Here is a 14082-nt window from a genome sequence, read left to right as displayed (position 1 = left end):
TATGACCACGTGACTTTTCTTTGACATTTGACTCTATTGATCCATCCTATACTTCATATCCTGTCTTATTTTTTGTGACTTTCTTTAGCTTCTTTGTTTCTCTTTCTATATATTTGGCTATCATATGTTATTTATTTCATGCGTTCTTGTTTTTCATATACAATAACAACAACAAAAAAATAGATGCTTCTTGAGGTTCTATAATCAGTTATTAGGAACCAAAACCCAACTCAGACCAACCTAAGCAATAAGAAGAATGTAACAGTGGGCATGATTCATAGGCTCTAATATTGTCATTAGAATCTGCTCTATATTCCTCCATTCTTTGGTCCCATATAATGACAAAGTTGACCACTGGCAACTTTAGACTTACATTATCATTATAGATATTGATCCTGGGGGAAAAAGAATGCCAATTTTTGGGTAACTTTATAGCTGTCTAAGGTATACTTTACTGGCCTTGCTTGAGTTCTGTGATCATTCCTGAATCAATCACTATGGCCAAGGGAAGGGAGGACTTGGAATTACCAGGCCTGGATCACGTAATCACTCCTGAAATTGGCATTTTGGTCATATCTCTTTCTAAACCACATGGCCTGAAATTGGGAGAAGGATGGGCTCTCAAAGAGACACTGAGCATTTTCTCTTCCTATTCTTTACATTGTATCCCTGGGCTATTCTGTCCACTGTTTTAACTTCTATCATCATCCGTATGCTGATAACTTTCAAATCTCACACCTAATTACACTGCAAAGCCATTGGACAATTAAATGGGGTAGAAGTTTTTGCCCTAACTGCAATGGCTGATTCTGATGAGAAAAACTCAAGGCCCAGTATGGTTTCTGAAGTGTCACTACCAGGATCTGGTGAATGAATTCAGTAGCAGAGTATTATTCAAACTCAGGTAGACTTGCAGGAATTCTTTCTAGTCTCATCAGGAAGTCCACATAAGGCAAATATGAAGCAGAATTGACCCCACAGCTAAGGGAGGACTAGAAGGAATCATTGGAGCATCAGGGCCCTACTCAAGCAGGCTGATTTTCAGTATAATACCCTTGTGCTAAGGACAAATTAGAAAAGTATATAGACTCATTGGGAAGAGCATAGGATGGTGGTAGGCAGGAGTCCAGTATGGATGGGACTAGTATAAGGCAGGGATGGGAATTGGAAATCAGTGGCTTGGAGTCTACACCCAGGGTTTATTCATGTATAACAAGGACCAGATATGGTTAGAAGTAAAACTTTGCTATAAACTCAGAGTATTGTGAATGTTCAAAGATAGGCTTTTGTGCATTTCTGTTTTTACCAGTTGTATTTGTGTTTTCCTCTTTGTAAGTAAAGAATTACAAATGAAACAACTAGATTGGATTAACTAATTTCTAAGATATCTTCCAACTATACAAGTCTATAATTCTAAGAGTATTGGAGAATATAATTAATAACATAAAAGCAGAGATTTTTTTTCTGTTTTCCCCATTAATTCATAAAGCTAGAACAGTTCTTTGCACAAAATAAATATTTGTTGAATTTCAAAAACTGTTGTTGTAGATAGAAAACTAAAAAGTGGGATTTTGCTTTTATTCTATATCTCTGACTTAAATAATTAGATTTAGCATTTTTTGTAATTTATGACATTAAAAAGGGCTGATGACAGTTGACAGGAAACTTGGAGAGTTCTTCACTATTATAAGAAAATTGCGATAGAAGTAGGTCAAATACTTTTGCAATGCTAATTTTCAAACAGATTTGATTTCAATTTACTTAAATGGCTCTTGGTCTTACCGGAAGTGAAGAAAGGAGGTAGAATCATATGACAAATGTTTTTATTTTAGTATTTATTTTTGAGTAGCTTTAATTCTAAAAAAACTCAGGCCTTCATCCAATACCATTCTGTGGAAGACTTTACTACAAGATGGTATAATGTGTGAAATTTCCTTAGACTCATTATTTAATTAGGAAACCCCAAATTTGAAGTTATCTTTTTCAGAGTTGAAATCATGAATGTTGGTAGTGTCAAGTTGTAACACCAAATTATAACACTAGGTGGCATGAGATGCAAGTTGAAAAACAATAGTGTTATCAGAAAGTGTAATAGCTGATCTATACCTGCATCTTAGTTTACTTTTATATGTAGGCATATTAATCTGGGAAACTCTCACTAGGAGAATGTGAATTTTATTTGAATGAAATACATATAATAAAATAAACAAGGTATGAAGCTCTTAGTTTAAGAAAAATAGGTTTAAAAAGAGCAATAGTTTTTGCTAGTTGAAGTCAATGGATACTGAATTAAAAAATTAGGGGCTAGGGGCACCTGGGTGGCTCAGTTGGTTAAGTGTCTATCTTTTGATTTTGGCTCAGGTCATGATCTCATGGTGGTGGGATTGAGCCCCACTGAGCACCACACTGAGTGTGAAGCCTGCTTGGGATTCTCTCTCTTCCTCTCTCTCTGCCCCTCCCCCCATCTCTCTTTCTATCTCAAAATAAAAGTAAATAAAATAAAAAAAATTAGGGAGGTATTAGGGATAAATAATGTGAGCCCCAGGCAAAACTGCCGAGTGGTAGAGTAATTCCTCTCTTTGGTATCCTGTGGAAATCAAAAGAGATGGTTCTCTACTTTCGCATTTACTTTTGGGAAGTCCCTTTTCCCAGCTGCTGCTCTTCCTGCTATCCCCAGCTGCTCCATGTTCACCACTGTGGGCACTTAGGAAACTCATTTTACTTGTACATTCATCAAAACATGCCTATTCTATGTCTCATCCTCTTGGAGTCCGAAGTTTGAGTTCTTTCTATATATTGGCTAATCAAAAAACAAACCATACCTCTTCATGGATGGAGAACTAGTTCGGGTTTGTTTTCATTCTCTTAGATGAAGTGCAATTTCTACTGGTCAAGACCTGAGTAGGAAACAGAAGGCATATGCAATGGGGAAAGTAGAGAGAACATTAACTAGTGGCAGGGAACCGCCTTGGGACTATTGACAAGGAGGATACCATTACCACCCCTTGCCATGGAGTAGGTGCCTCCCACAAAGAGCTGTGGATAGAAATAGGAGAATGAAGTCACTACAAACTCAAAGCTCCAGACTGCTGCTGATGGTTGTGGTGTCTGTGTTTCTGTTAAAAGATAAACTGAGGCATATTAAAATTTTTAAGCGTTTATTTGAGCAAAAATTGATTTGAATCAGGCAGCATCCAATCTAGCCAATAGAAGGAAACTCCTAGGAGCTCTACAAACTGAAAGACTTGTAGGCAGAAGAGAGCAGGAATGAGGAAGCTATACTAGACAAAAAAGCAGGTTGATTATTCTAAGATTACTTTTCCTTCAGGGGATGGCAAGGGTCTATCAGGCAGATTACATAACTAGTGCTAATCAGGTGATTTCCTCTTTTTCTTTCTTTTCCTTGAGAAATCGAGAGAGAGAGAGAGAGAGAGAGAGAGAGAGAGAGAGAGAGAGAGAGAACGCACACAAGTGAGTGAGGGGCACAGAGAGAGAGAGAGAGAGAGAAAGAATCCTACAAGGGGCAGACAGAGAGTAATGAAAAGAGAGAGAGAGAGAGATTGAGAGAGAGAGAGAGAGAGAGAGAGAGAGAGAGAGAGAGAGAGAAGCAGGGCTCATCTGAAGTGAGTCTCCAGCTCACTGGAAGCAGGGCTGGAGTACACTTGATGAGGGGCATGAGCTCATGAATGGTGAGATCATGACCTGAGCTGAAGTCAGATGCTTAACTGACTGAGCCACCCTGGGCACCCTGATCAGGTGATTTCCTGATTGACTGTTTTAAAATTCCATTTCTGGAAGACCCAAAATGGTAAGTTAAATCTTAGTATGGTAATGTGGAGCTTAGCATAAACAAATCTATCATGGGCCTGTTTTTTTTTGTTTTTTGTTTTGCTTTTTGTTTTTTTGTTTTTTTAACAATTCCCTGCTTTTGATCAGACCCTTAGTCTAATTGAGAAATTTGATAGAAAATGTAAGGCATTAGTGCTATTCTCAGGTACCACTCTGGAGTTCTTGCAGGTTTTGCTAAATCTCTGTGTGTTATTTACAGGTCACAATGTTGGGTTCACATTCTTTAAGTTGGTCATTCTGTTTGTTCCTTTTATGATGTTCTATTCTTAGAGAGGTCATTTGCTTGGTGGTTAGCAGCTGTGAACATGCATTTAAAACTTTTGAGAGACTACAGTGCACCAGGGAGACTACTATGATTATTATGAGCAGGATCATTCTTGATGTATGGAGTGTACTTTACAGCCATGGTCCCCATGACCCAAAGCACTCAGACCCAATCCAATCAGACTTTTGAGGAAGTCCCTTCCTTAAGCCAACTGACTTGTTCAGTGATCTTATGTAGCTGAGTCTCAATTTCGCATAAATGTTAATTTAAGTGCAGCAAATGCTGTTGGCCATAGCGCAGACATCTTGTTTACCTGAAAGATAATTAAGGGCTATCCTATTATCATAAACAACTTTGGCCAGAGAATCTGGGAGTTTTGTTGGGCAGCTATTTCTTTATCAGCAGAAAACTTTGTCCTTCTAACAGAGAGAAAACCAAATTCTAATTTTGCACCAGTGTGCTTTTGATATTAAAATTCATTTTAAAATCTTAAATACATCCATTCTAATCTTGACTAGCTTGACTACACTAAAATTTTTTTCCCAACAAAACTTCTACAACTATTTATATGCATTCAGATTTATTGTATTTTTTTCTTCTTTTTTCTCATACTGGAACAATAATTCATTTTACTTTCCTTACCTACTTTTCAGACACATTTTTTTCCTTTCACTTTTGTTATTTTCAAGTAGTTTTAATTACATATATTAATTAGAATTCCTTACCCTTCAAATCCTTTATTCCTAGTGAAAACTAAGAAGTGAGCAATTGTGGATTGTCAGTTGCACTGGGATTTTCTGGATTGGCAAATTTATAAATACATTTCATAATTTCTAGACTTCTTCCTCATAGTAAATTTTTCAAAATAGCACAAGGCATGTTAACTGATTGACCCAAGTATCTTTAGCTCTTTTGTAATAAGAAGCCAAAAGTAGATAAATCTGTGTTTAATAATTAATGTTTCAGTATTTCATCTTATTTGGAAATGAACTAGATATTCAATGACTATCCATCATCTAAATTTTCTCAGTATAACTTTAAAGTTTCAAGTTACTGAAAAGATTATGGAAACTGTTTTTGAGTAGATATACCATAAAGCATAATTCTTATTGGAAAGTTCATTTATAAACTTTTATCTTAATTACATCTATTTAATTCACCTGTTCTTAACAATTGTGTTTCGATTAGTCATGAAAATTTTATGAGACATTAAATAACTAACCATTATCTTAATTATCTCTTTTGTTAACAAAGTCTGCAACAGAGATAACAGGCTTATTTGATTTTTAGTAAATCTAGGTAGAATAAATTTATATTTAATGCTGATAGCATGTTTTTTCAAAATTAAACTAAAAAAGGTAAACTCTCCTTAAAAATTTTTTTTACTGAAAATTATCCTCAATCAAATGGAGTTGGAAACTATTTGGGTTAATTACTGTATTTCTGAGAATATACTTGATTTATATAAATACTTGTTTGTATTTAAGACAAGTCAACAGAGGTCTTTACAAATTAATGTGGACAATGCCATCTGGAGGTAGAAAAAATATCACATGTTTATAACATGTACACATAGACATACATAAACATATAGGCAAATGCAAACAGATACCTTATAGCTTTTATTTTAAAATTTTAGCCATGAGACATCTCCAACAATGTAATATTTTTGTCTGTAAAAGAACAGTTGGACCCAAATTGTGCTTCTGGCAGATGGAATAAATTAAAGTTACCCTCTCAGATGACAGATGGCTAAAGATTTTTACTAATATTTGTGCAAGATAGTAATCAAAATAACTTTTCCTTTTCTTTTTTCTTTTTTCTCCTTCTGATAAGAATTACCTTGGTTCCTAGAGAAAACCAAGTAGAATACTTGCATCTCAAAAAGCATAGAGAAAGAATGCAAGTTCCCCCAAGATAAATTCTGTTCCCTAAGTCTTTTTTTTTTTTTACAATATCTTTGGGCCTTTTGAGATGAGTAGGGGAGGTTTGGGATTGGTAAATAGGATAGGTGGGCTTTGAGTTGTTTCTAGAGTCACATTTCTGTTCCTATAAAGACTAGATTTGTAAGACAAGTACAGTTGTTTTTGGTTCCTCAGAGGACTGGACTGCAAACTGAAGGATATCAAGAGGCTGACCCACCCCATCCAACTATATTATCCTCAATATGTTTCTTTATATTATGGAGAAGATCTTCAACTAAGATGTAAATAAAAAGTTCCTTATATTCTAGATTTTGAGTTGTGTGTCTTGGAATGTTTTAGCAAATCATTCCACAAAGATTTCAGAATGTTTCCTTCTGGGTACATAGTTTCATTTTAGCTTAGAGGAGAAGGTCTAAAATAAATTCCTATCAATCTCTGAATGTCAGCTTCCAATTTGGCCAGCTTCTCACCATAAGAGTTACTTAAAAACACAAATATTGTTTTCAAATATCTTGTCAGGCTACAGCTAACAACAGTAAATATTCCTTGCAGCTCTGAACAACCCCTTGGACTCAAGAGGCATCCCCAAAGAGGGTGCAAAAGACATTGTCCTCCTAAGAACCAGAGCCACTCCCAAAGATAACCAAAGAAAGACAAACTTAGACAATTGACCTGAGAGCTGGCAATGGTGGTAGGACACTAGCTGCAAATGAAGTACAACCCACATTTCTGTCCAGCCAAATCAGGTACAACCTGCATTTCTGTTTGTCCTTATTTTGGGACCCCAACCTGACGGCTGTCAAGCCAAGTTCTTAGGACACAAAATGAGACAAACAAGAAGGTAATGGCTGTCCCTGGGAGAGTAAGGATCAACAACCAATGGGTACCTGAAAACAAGTTCACAAGTCACAATTCAAAGATCAAATTCTTTTTTTTTTTTAATTTTTTTTAATGTTTTATTTATTTTTGAGACAGAGAGAGACAGAGCATGAACGGAGGAGGGGCAGAGAGAGGGAGACACAGAATCGGAAGCAGGCTCCAGGCTCTGAGCCATCAGCCCAGAACCCGACGCGGGCTCGAACTCACGGACCGCGAGATCGTGACCTGAGCTGAAGTCGGGCGCTTAACCGACTGAGCCACCCAGGCGCCCCAGATCAAATTCTTATTAATGTTTTTTTCTGCCTGTCAGTGTGAATTTGGAAAGGAACAATGTAAAATTTTTTACTTTCCTCTCTCAACGAGGCACTACAGACAGAGATCTAGGAGAGCTAACTTGGGTAAGAATTCTCACCCCTTTCTGGCTTCTGCCAGTTTTCCCAGGATCCTGTCTGCAGGATCTAGAGCAAGTGAGGTGCCCCAGCAGGTCTCATTCTGGTCAACAGAAACTATAGAGGAGGAAAAGTAATTTCCCCTCTACCTTTTATGGTGAGTGCTTGGCTGAGACTGCTTTTTCTCTAGGTCATCTTATAAATGGATAAGCTTATCTAGGTTAAAATTTCTCTACTGTGGTCCCTGTAATTCAAGATTATTATATCTTTGGTAAGATTAACCTGCTTATTCAGCCTTAAACTTTTGTTTTTATTCACCTGAGGCCCAACACTAGACCCACTCCAGCTTAAGTCAGACCTAGTCTAACCCCAGACCCAATCTTCTTTCCAAGTCAGACCCAATCTGACTCAGTCCAGTTTCTGGACCCAGTCCAAAAAAAGAAATGTTCAAATAAAGTCTGAAAGCTGATAACATAAAAGCTGCAGTTGGAATCTGAGGGACACTTACCGATCACCTCCAAAGACAGTGAGAAGGCAGGCAGCTCATGGGGTTTAGCAGGTCCCTTCATCTGGTTGTTCACTGCTCCCAGAAGCCGTCAGGGGGCTTCCTTCAGTTTCCTCTTCTGACATCAGAACCGTTAAAAGTTAAACTGAGGCCTGCCTCAGCTCACTTGGGTGGCAGAGCTGTTTGAGCTCCTTCATAGCTTAGTTTTGTTTTCCTTTCCATGCAAAACGGTTCTGGCACTTTACCCTGAGGAGAATATCATGGGCCATAAGAGGGACTGAAGTGGGGGTGAACTTGGCAAGGACATCTCCCTGGCTTGATTTGGAAGATTCCACAAAGGATTGAGCCCAAGCACAATCAATATTCTACATATAATAGACAGTTCTGCTATACTGGGTCTTAAATAAAAATTAAATTAGAAAATGCATTTTCTTATTTCTTTTTCCCTGGCCCAGATTGTTCTATGAGAAGAGATTAACATGTCTCCAGAGACTCTGGTAGCAAAGATTTAGAAATGCTTCACCACTCCAGACTGCCCACTAGTTTTCTGAGGAGAAATTTTACAAATAATTAGAATGTTGGTCACCTTCTCACTTAGACTCTCAGATTCTCCTGGTACTTAGCATCAGGTTGCTAAGCATCTGGGGGTAAAACTATACCATCCTTCATGCTCTCATATTTTACTTTAAATAATCTCCAGGCGAATTTATATGAGCCCACTGTCCCGGGTACACACAAATGACCTTCAGTTGAAGCATTCTTCTCAGATTCAAACACAACTGCTTCATAACCTGCTTTTCTGATCTCCTTTTCAGGTAATGCCACTGCAGTCCACCTGTGCGTGATCCTGCATGCCCCCTTCTTCCTACTTCTCAGTAAGTCATTCATTTCTATGTATTTCTTTAGTACCACTGGAATATTCTCCTCTCTGTACTGTTTGCCATGGTCCTAGGTTGGATCATTTCTCCACATGGGTCATGTGTTTTGGTCTTATCGAATTGCTTGCTTTTCTCTAAACGAGCCATAGACCCTCATGCCTTTGTGTTGCATCTCTTCATTTTATCTGCTTTCATTAATCAGCTCATTGTCGATTCCTCTGTGATGTGACGCAATGTCTGACTTCCCCAGTAAACTGAACACTCCTTTCTTTTGGTTCTGGTGGTACTTTGTACATATTTCCAATATGTTATAGCAATTATTACTGCATATACATGCTTTTTCTATATGTGTGTCATCAGAATCTTGAAATTCCTTGAGAATTAGGACTTTGTCTTAATATCTAAGGATCTCTAAATAATCAAAGTCATCATTGAATAAATGTGAATTACTACATAAATGATCACACACACACACACACACACACACACACACGGCATGAAATGGAGTGCTCATATTCCACTGATGAGATCTAGGCAAATGGCCTTACTTAACAAAGGGGAAACTGGGAGATATAATCCAACTTCATTCCCATGATTGGTGAATAGCTGGCTTGTCTGCCATAAAGAATTGTGTTCTTAGGAGGATACATATTTGGAAATAATAGATGGTCCTTTTAAATAAAAGATTTTGTCATTATAGTGAATCCTGATCATTCTTTTTGCCTTCACATCTATTTTTGTCTGTTATTAATATAGCTATACCAGATTTCCTTTGAGTGATCTTTACCTGGGGCATGTTTTTTATTAATAAAAACTTTGTAGCTTTCTATTAATCATGTAGATGTGTCTAGTAAATAGCATACAATGGAACACTTTCTATAAATCCAACAGAATAGTATTTCTTTATTGGTAAATTTGAACATTTAAATTTGAATTTTATACATAGTGTAATTTATGACATATTTGGATTTAATTCCTCCTTATTTTACAGTTTTTATTCTGTCCTTTTTGTATGATTTCCCCCCTTTTATACCTTCTTTTGAATACAAAAAGATTTTTAAGATTCCAATTTTCCTTTACTCACACTATGTGCATCATCACTTTCCTAGCTAATACCAAACTGTTTTCTAACATGGCTTTACTATTTATACTCCTATCAGCAATACATGAGAATTTTCTTTGCTTTCCATCCTCACCAATACTTGATACTGTTTGACTTCTATTATTTTTGGCAGTCTTGGAGGTGTGCAAATGGTAGCAGTTGTCTATGTCTTCTCTGCACCGGTCCTATGTCAATTATACGTGTCACAAATGTCTTTTTCTATTTTATTGCTCACTCCTTCTCTTTCTAAGGTGTTTTTTGATGAAAAGTTAACTTTAATGTAATTAAATTTATCATTTTTCTTTGTATCAGTAATCTTTATATATCAAATATCTCTCCCTCTCCTGAAATCTTGACGGTATTTTCCTGTATGATCTTCTGAAAGCTTTATGGTTTGCTCTTCTCATAGGTCTTTAATTTACACTGAAATGACATTATTCTGTGGCAGGAGACATAGGAGAAGGGAAGGAAAAATAAGATAAAAACAGAGAGGGAGGCAAACCATAAGAGACTCTTAAATAAAGAGAATAAACCGGGGTTGCTGGAGGGGAGGTGGGTAGAAGGATGACCTAAATGGGTGATGGAATTAAGGAATGCACTTGTTGGGATGAGCACTGGGTGTTATATGTAAATGATGAGTCACTGGGTCCTTCTCCTGAAACCAGTATTACAGTGTATGTTAACTAACTTGAATTTAGATATTAATCTAAAAAGAACTGTTGTTAACACACACACACACACACACACACACACACACACACACACACAATGAAGATACCCCATTACCCTAGATCGTTTATTTACAATTTGTAATAACACCTCCTTTCCCCTAGTTTGTATTCATTCCTGTCATGTGTTACATATTCATGTATGCATGTGTTATTTCTGGACACTCTTTTTTGTTCCATTGATCTGTTTTTCTATCCCTGAAGCATTACTAAACAGTCATACTTGCTCTAGCTTTATAATAAGTGTTGCTATCTTCTGGCAAGTTTCTGTCTAATCCATCCAGTGTAGCCTTAAGATGGAAGGCTCTAGGTTCCAGGAGTCAGGACATGCCTTTAGGACAGGAGTCATTTGAGTACCAATTTATCACACTGATTCTTGCTTTTTCTTCATTCTGTGGCCTCTGAGGACTTCTTTCACTTTTTGTATTTTTAGCTATTTACTTAAAAGAATCTTTATTGCAAGTCAGCTCACATCGGTGTTTTGTCTGAAAGGATTTTTCAGGATATCTTGTTCTTTGTATTGCCAGAGGCCAAAGCCTCCTCCATTTGGCAAGGAGAAACAATGTGCTTTAAAGCACATTTCCAGATTTTAGGAGGAAATGTTACTCTAAAATTTTTGTGTGAGTATAAACAGGGAGAGGTGGGTAGAGAAGACAAGTTTAGTTTCATGACTTATACCCATCATCATGCAATCAATTATTCTCAGTTCTTGATAGGCTCTACCAATTAAAATATTACATCTAGCATGGAATATTTTCATAGAGATTTAGCCTGCCATTTTTTTCCTATAACAAATAATAAATTCTTCTTAGTTGACTAAATGATGGTAGTATCTCAGAAGACCACTTTTTTAAAAACACTTATATAATCCTTACTATGTGCCAGACACTATTTTAAGAGGTTTACAAATATTAGCTCATTTAATACTTATACGACTTGATCAAGTAGGTGGTGTTATAACAGATGGATTAACTGAGACATGGAATCATTAATTAAGTTGTGTACCATCAACAGCTGGTATGTGGTAGAGCAGGAATTTGAATCCAGACAACCTGGCTCCAGAGTCAGCACTTTTAACCACAGGACTGCATAATTTAGTTCATGTTTCTCTGGCATTCACTGTCTCCCAGGTGATCAAAACCTTAATGATAAAACATGATAGTAAACTGAGGAGAGAAATGAGAAATCATCTAAAGTTATTTCATTACCTATATTTGGTATAATTTATAATAATTTGGCAGTGAGATCTCAAATGCAAGTATGATCTAGAAGTGGACTGTAGCATGCTCACATTGTATTTTATTTATTCAACATTTTTTATTTAAGCGTTTTTAATTATTATTTTTATAAGTTCATTTATTTATTTTGAGAGAGAGAGAGAGAGAGAGGACATGTGGGAGGGGCAGAGAGAGAGAGAGTGAGAGAGAGAATCCCAACCAGGCTTCACACTGTCAGCACAGAGCGTGATGTGGGACTCACAAACCATGAGATCATGACCTGAGCTGAAACCAAGAGTTGGATGCTTAACTGACTGAGCCACCCAGGCACCCCAGATTCAACATTTTTGAGTCCCGATTATGTGGTAAGTATTTTGCTACATGCAGAGGTAAAAAATATGAATAAGACATGCCCTCCTGCTTCCAATTCTTTCCAATCTAGCAGAAAGTTCCCCAGAATGTCAGATGTGGGTTATGCTGAACAGAGGTATCTCTCTGTAGGAACTTTCTTAGATAAACAGTTTGTGAGAAGTATATATATATATATACTTCATATATATATGTGTGTGTGTGTGTGTGTGTGTGTGTGTGTGTGTATGAAAGCAAGTAGGAAGATGAATTGTTTTGACCATTTGTTGATTTGCTCCTATTTTACATAAACTGGTGGCCTATTTCTGTTTTCTGGGACAGTGCCTAAGGATTTCTTTTCCTCTGTTCTGGACACTGCAGATAAGATGTGGATGTGATAGATTAAGTTTGAGCATGTTAGTTTCAGGGAAATTGGTGAAGAAGGAAAAAGAAGATGGCACATCTCAGAGTTCACTAATTGTCATTTTTCCTGGAATGTGAAACAGGGAAAGCAAAACTGTGGAGTGTTCTAAGGTAATAAGGCAAAAGATTATCTGCAGTGTGAACATGATGGCCATGACTTCTAATTCTGGTTGCATAATCAACTTGTATGTGACCTTGAACAATTTGTGCTTGGGAACTTTTTCACTACCTGATTTTCAGAATTGTAAAATAAAAGCAAAACCAAAATGAGGTCAAAGTCTCAGAAACCAAAGCTGATAAAAAAGTATAAGTTCTCTGAATTTTTAGGTTATTGTTTAGTTGCAAGTTTTGTATTTTTGTGTGCTTGGTGAATACTTTCAAATAATGTAAAAAAAAGCCACAAAATATGTTCTTCATATAGAGCTGACTCAACTAGTACACAATCAATAATATAGGTTCTTGGGTCCCTCTTCCAGGAGTAGGAATAATTCTATACTACTCTTTCCATTCATCTTATTTTGCCCAGCTTCCTTTCCTTTTGTGACAGATACCATGTAGAAAATCATTAAGTGGTATTTTGGTGAGATAGAACATTTATGTAAATTGATTTAATTAGCAAAACGTAACTACTGTATTGATTTTTGTACTAAAGAAAATGTTTGTCATTGTGCTTGTTGTATGTCATATCAGAGAAGTTTTCAATTAGCAGTAATTGTGCCTTGGATAAACCTCATTGGCTATGATACTGTCACTAAACAGAGCTTGTCTGTCATATTAGAAACCACATTGGAAATTTTAGAAAAATGGAGAAAAGAATTAGGCCAAGGCTTCCAAATATATATATATATATATATATATATATATATATATATATATATATATATATAACATTTTTAAAGGGTGTATTTGTATTAGTAACAAGATTTATAGGTGAGAAGAAACAAAATGAGAGCAGGAGCCTTTTAATAATCAGGAAGGCTAATGGAACACAGGTTCGCATCATTATAAAAGCATTTCAAAGAACTGGGAATCCACCCCACTTGGAGCTTTGTGCATGATTCTGAACCTTATATGAGAGGAATGATAATGAAGCATCAATAAAGACAGCCACGATGATAAAAGATCTTTAGGTCACAGATCCTTGTTGAGACTAAAAAAATGAGGTCAGTGCTCATTCTTGAGAGGGAAATGAAAGGTGAACATGACGAATGCAGATAAAGTTTGGAAGATAGAAAAGGTATATAAAAGGAAACTCTTCAAGGATATAATAGTTCAAAAGCAAGAGGGCATGAAATAGAACAAAGAAGGGACTGATTTTTAAAGAATATTATTGAGTGCAGTTCAGATGTGAAAATAATGACCAAAGGTGGCCATGGAAATTCCCATTTAGGAAGAAGGAATTTATTAGATAGTTAGGTAAAATCACAGGACAAATTGGAAAGTGTTTCAAGTAAGACCTGGAGGTTCTTTCATGAAGAACTTTTATTTTACATGTTGGAGTCTATGTTATAGATAGATTGCTCAGAGGTAAAAGATCACATCTATTGGGAAGTTGATGGAATGTTATATGCTGC

General features: G+C 36.4%; 1 pseudogene; it reads right to left on the bottom strand.

Moving 5' to 3' along the window:
• Positions 1-13107: 13107 nt before the first annotated feature.
• LOC122218728 lies at positions 13108-13271 on the bottom strand (annotated as a pseudogene).
• Positions 13272-14082: the final 811 nt, after the last annotated feature.

The sequence above is a fragment of the Panthera leo genome, chromosome B1 (assembly GCF_018350215.1).
Source record: "Panthera leo isolate Ple1 chromosome B1, P.leo_Ple1_pat1.1, whole genome shotgun sequence".
Classification (NCBI taxonomy): Eukaryota; Metazoa; Chordata; class Mammalia; order Carnivora; family Felidae; genus Panthera; species Panthera leo.
Note: the sequence above shows the minus strand (reverse complement) of the source record. Positions and strands in the feature narration are given on the sequence as shown.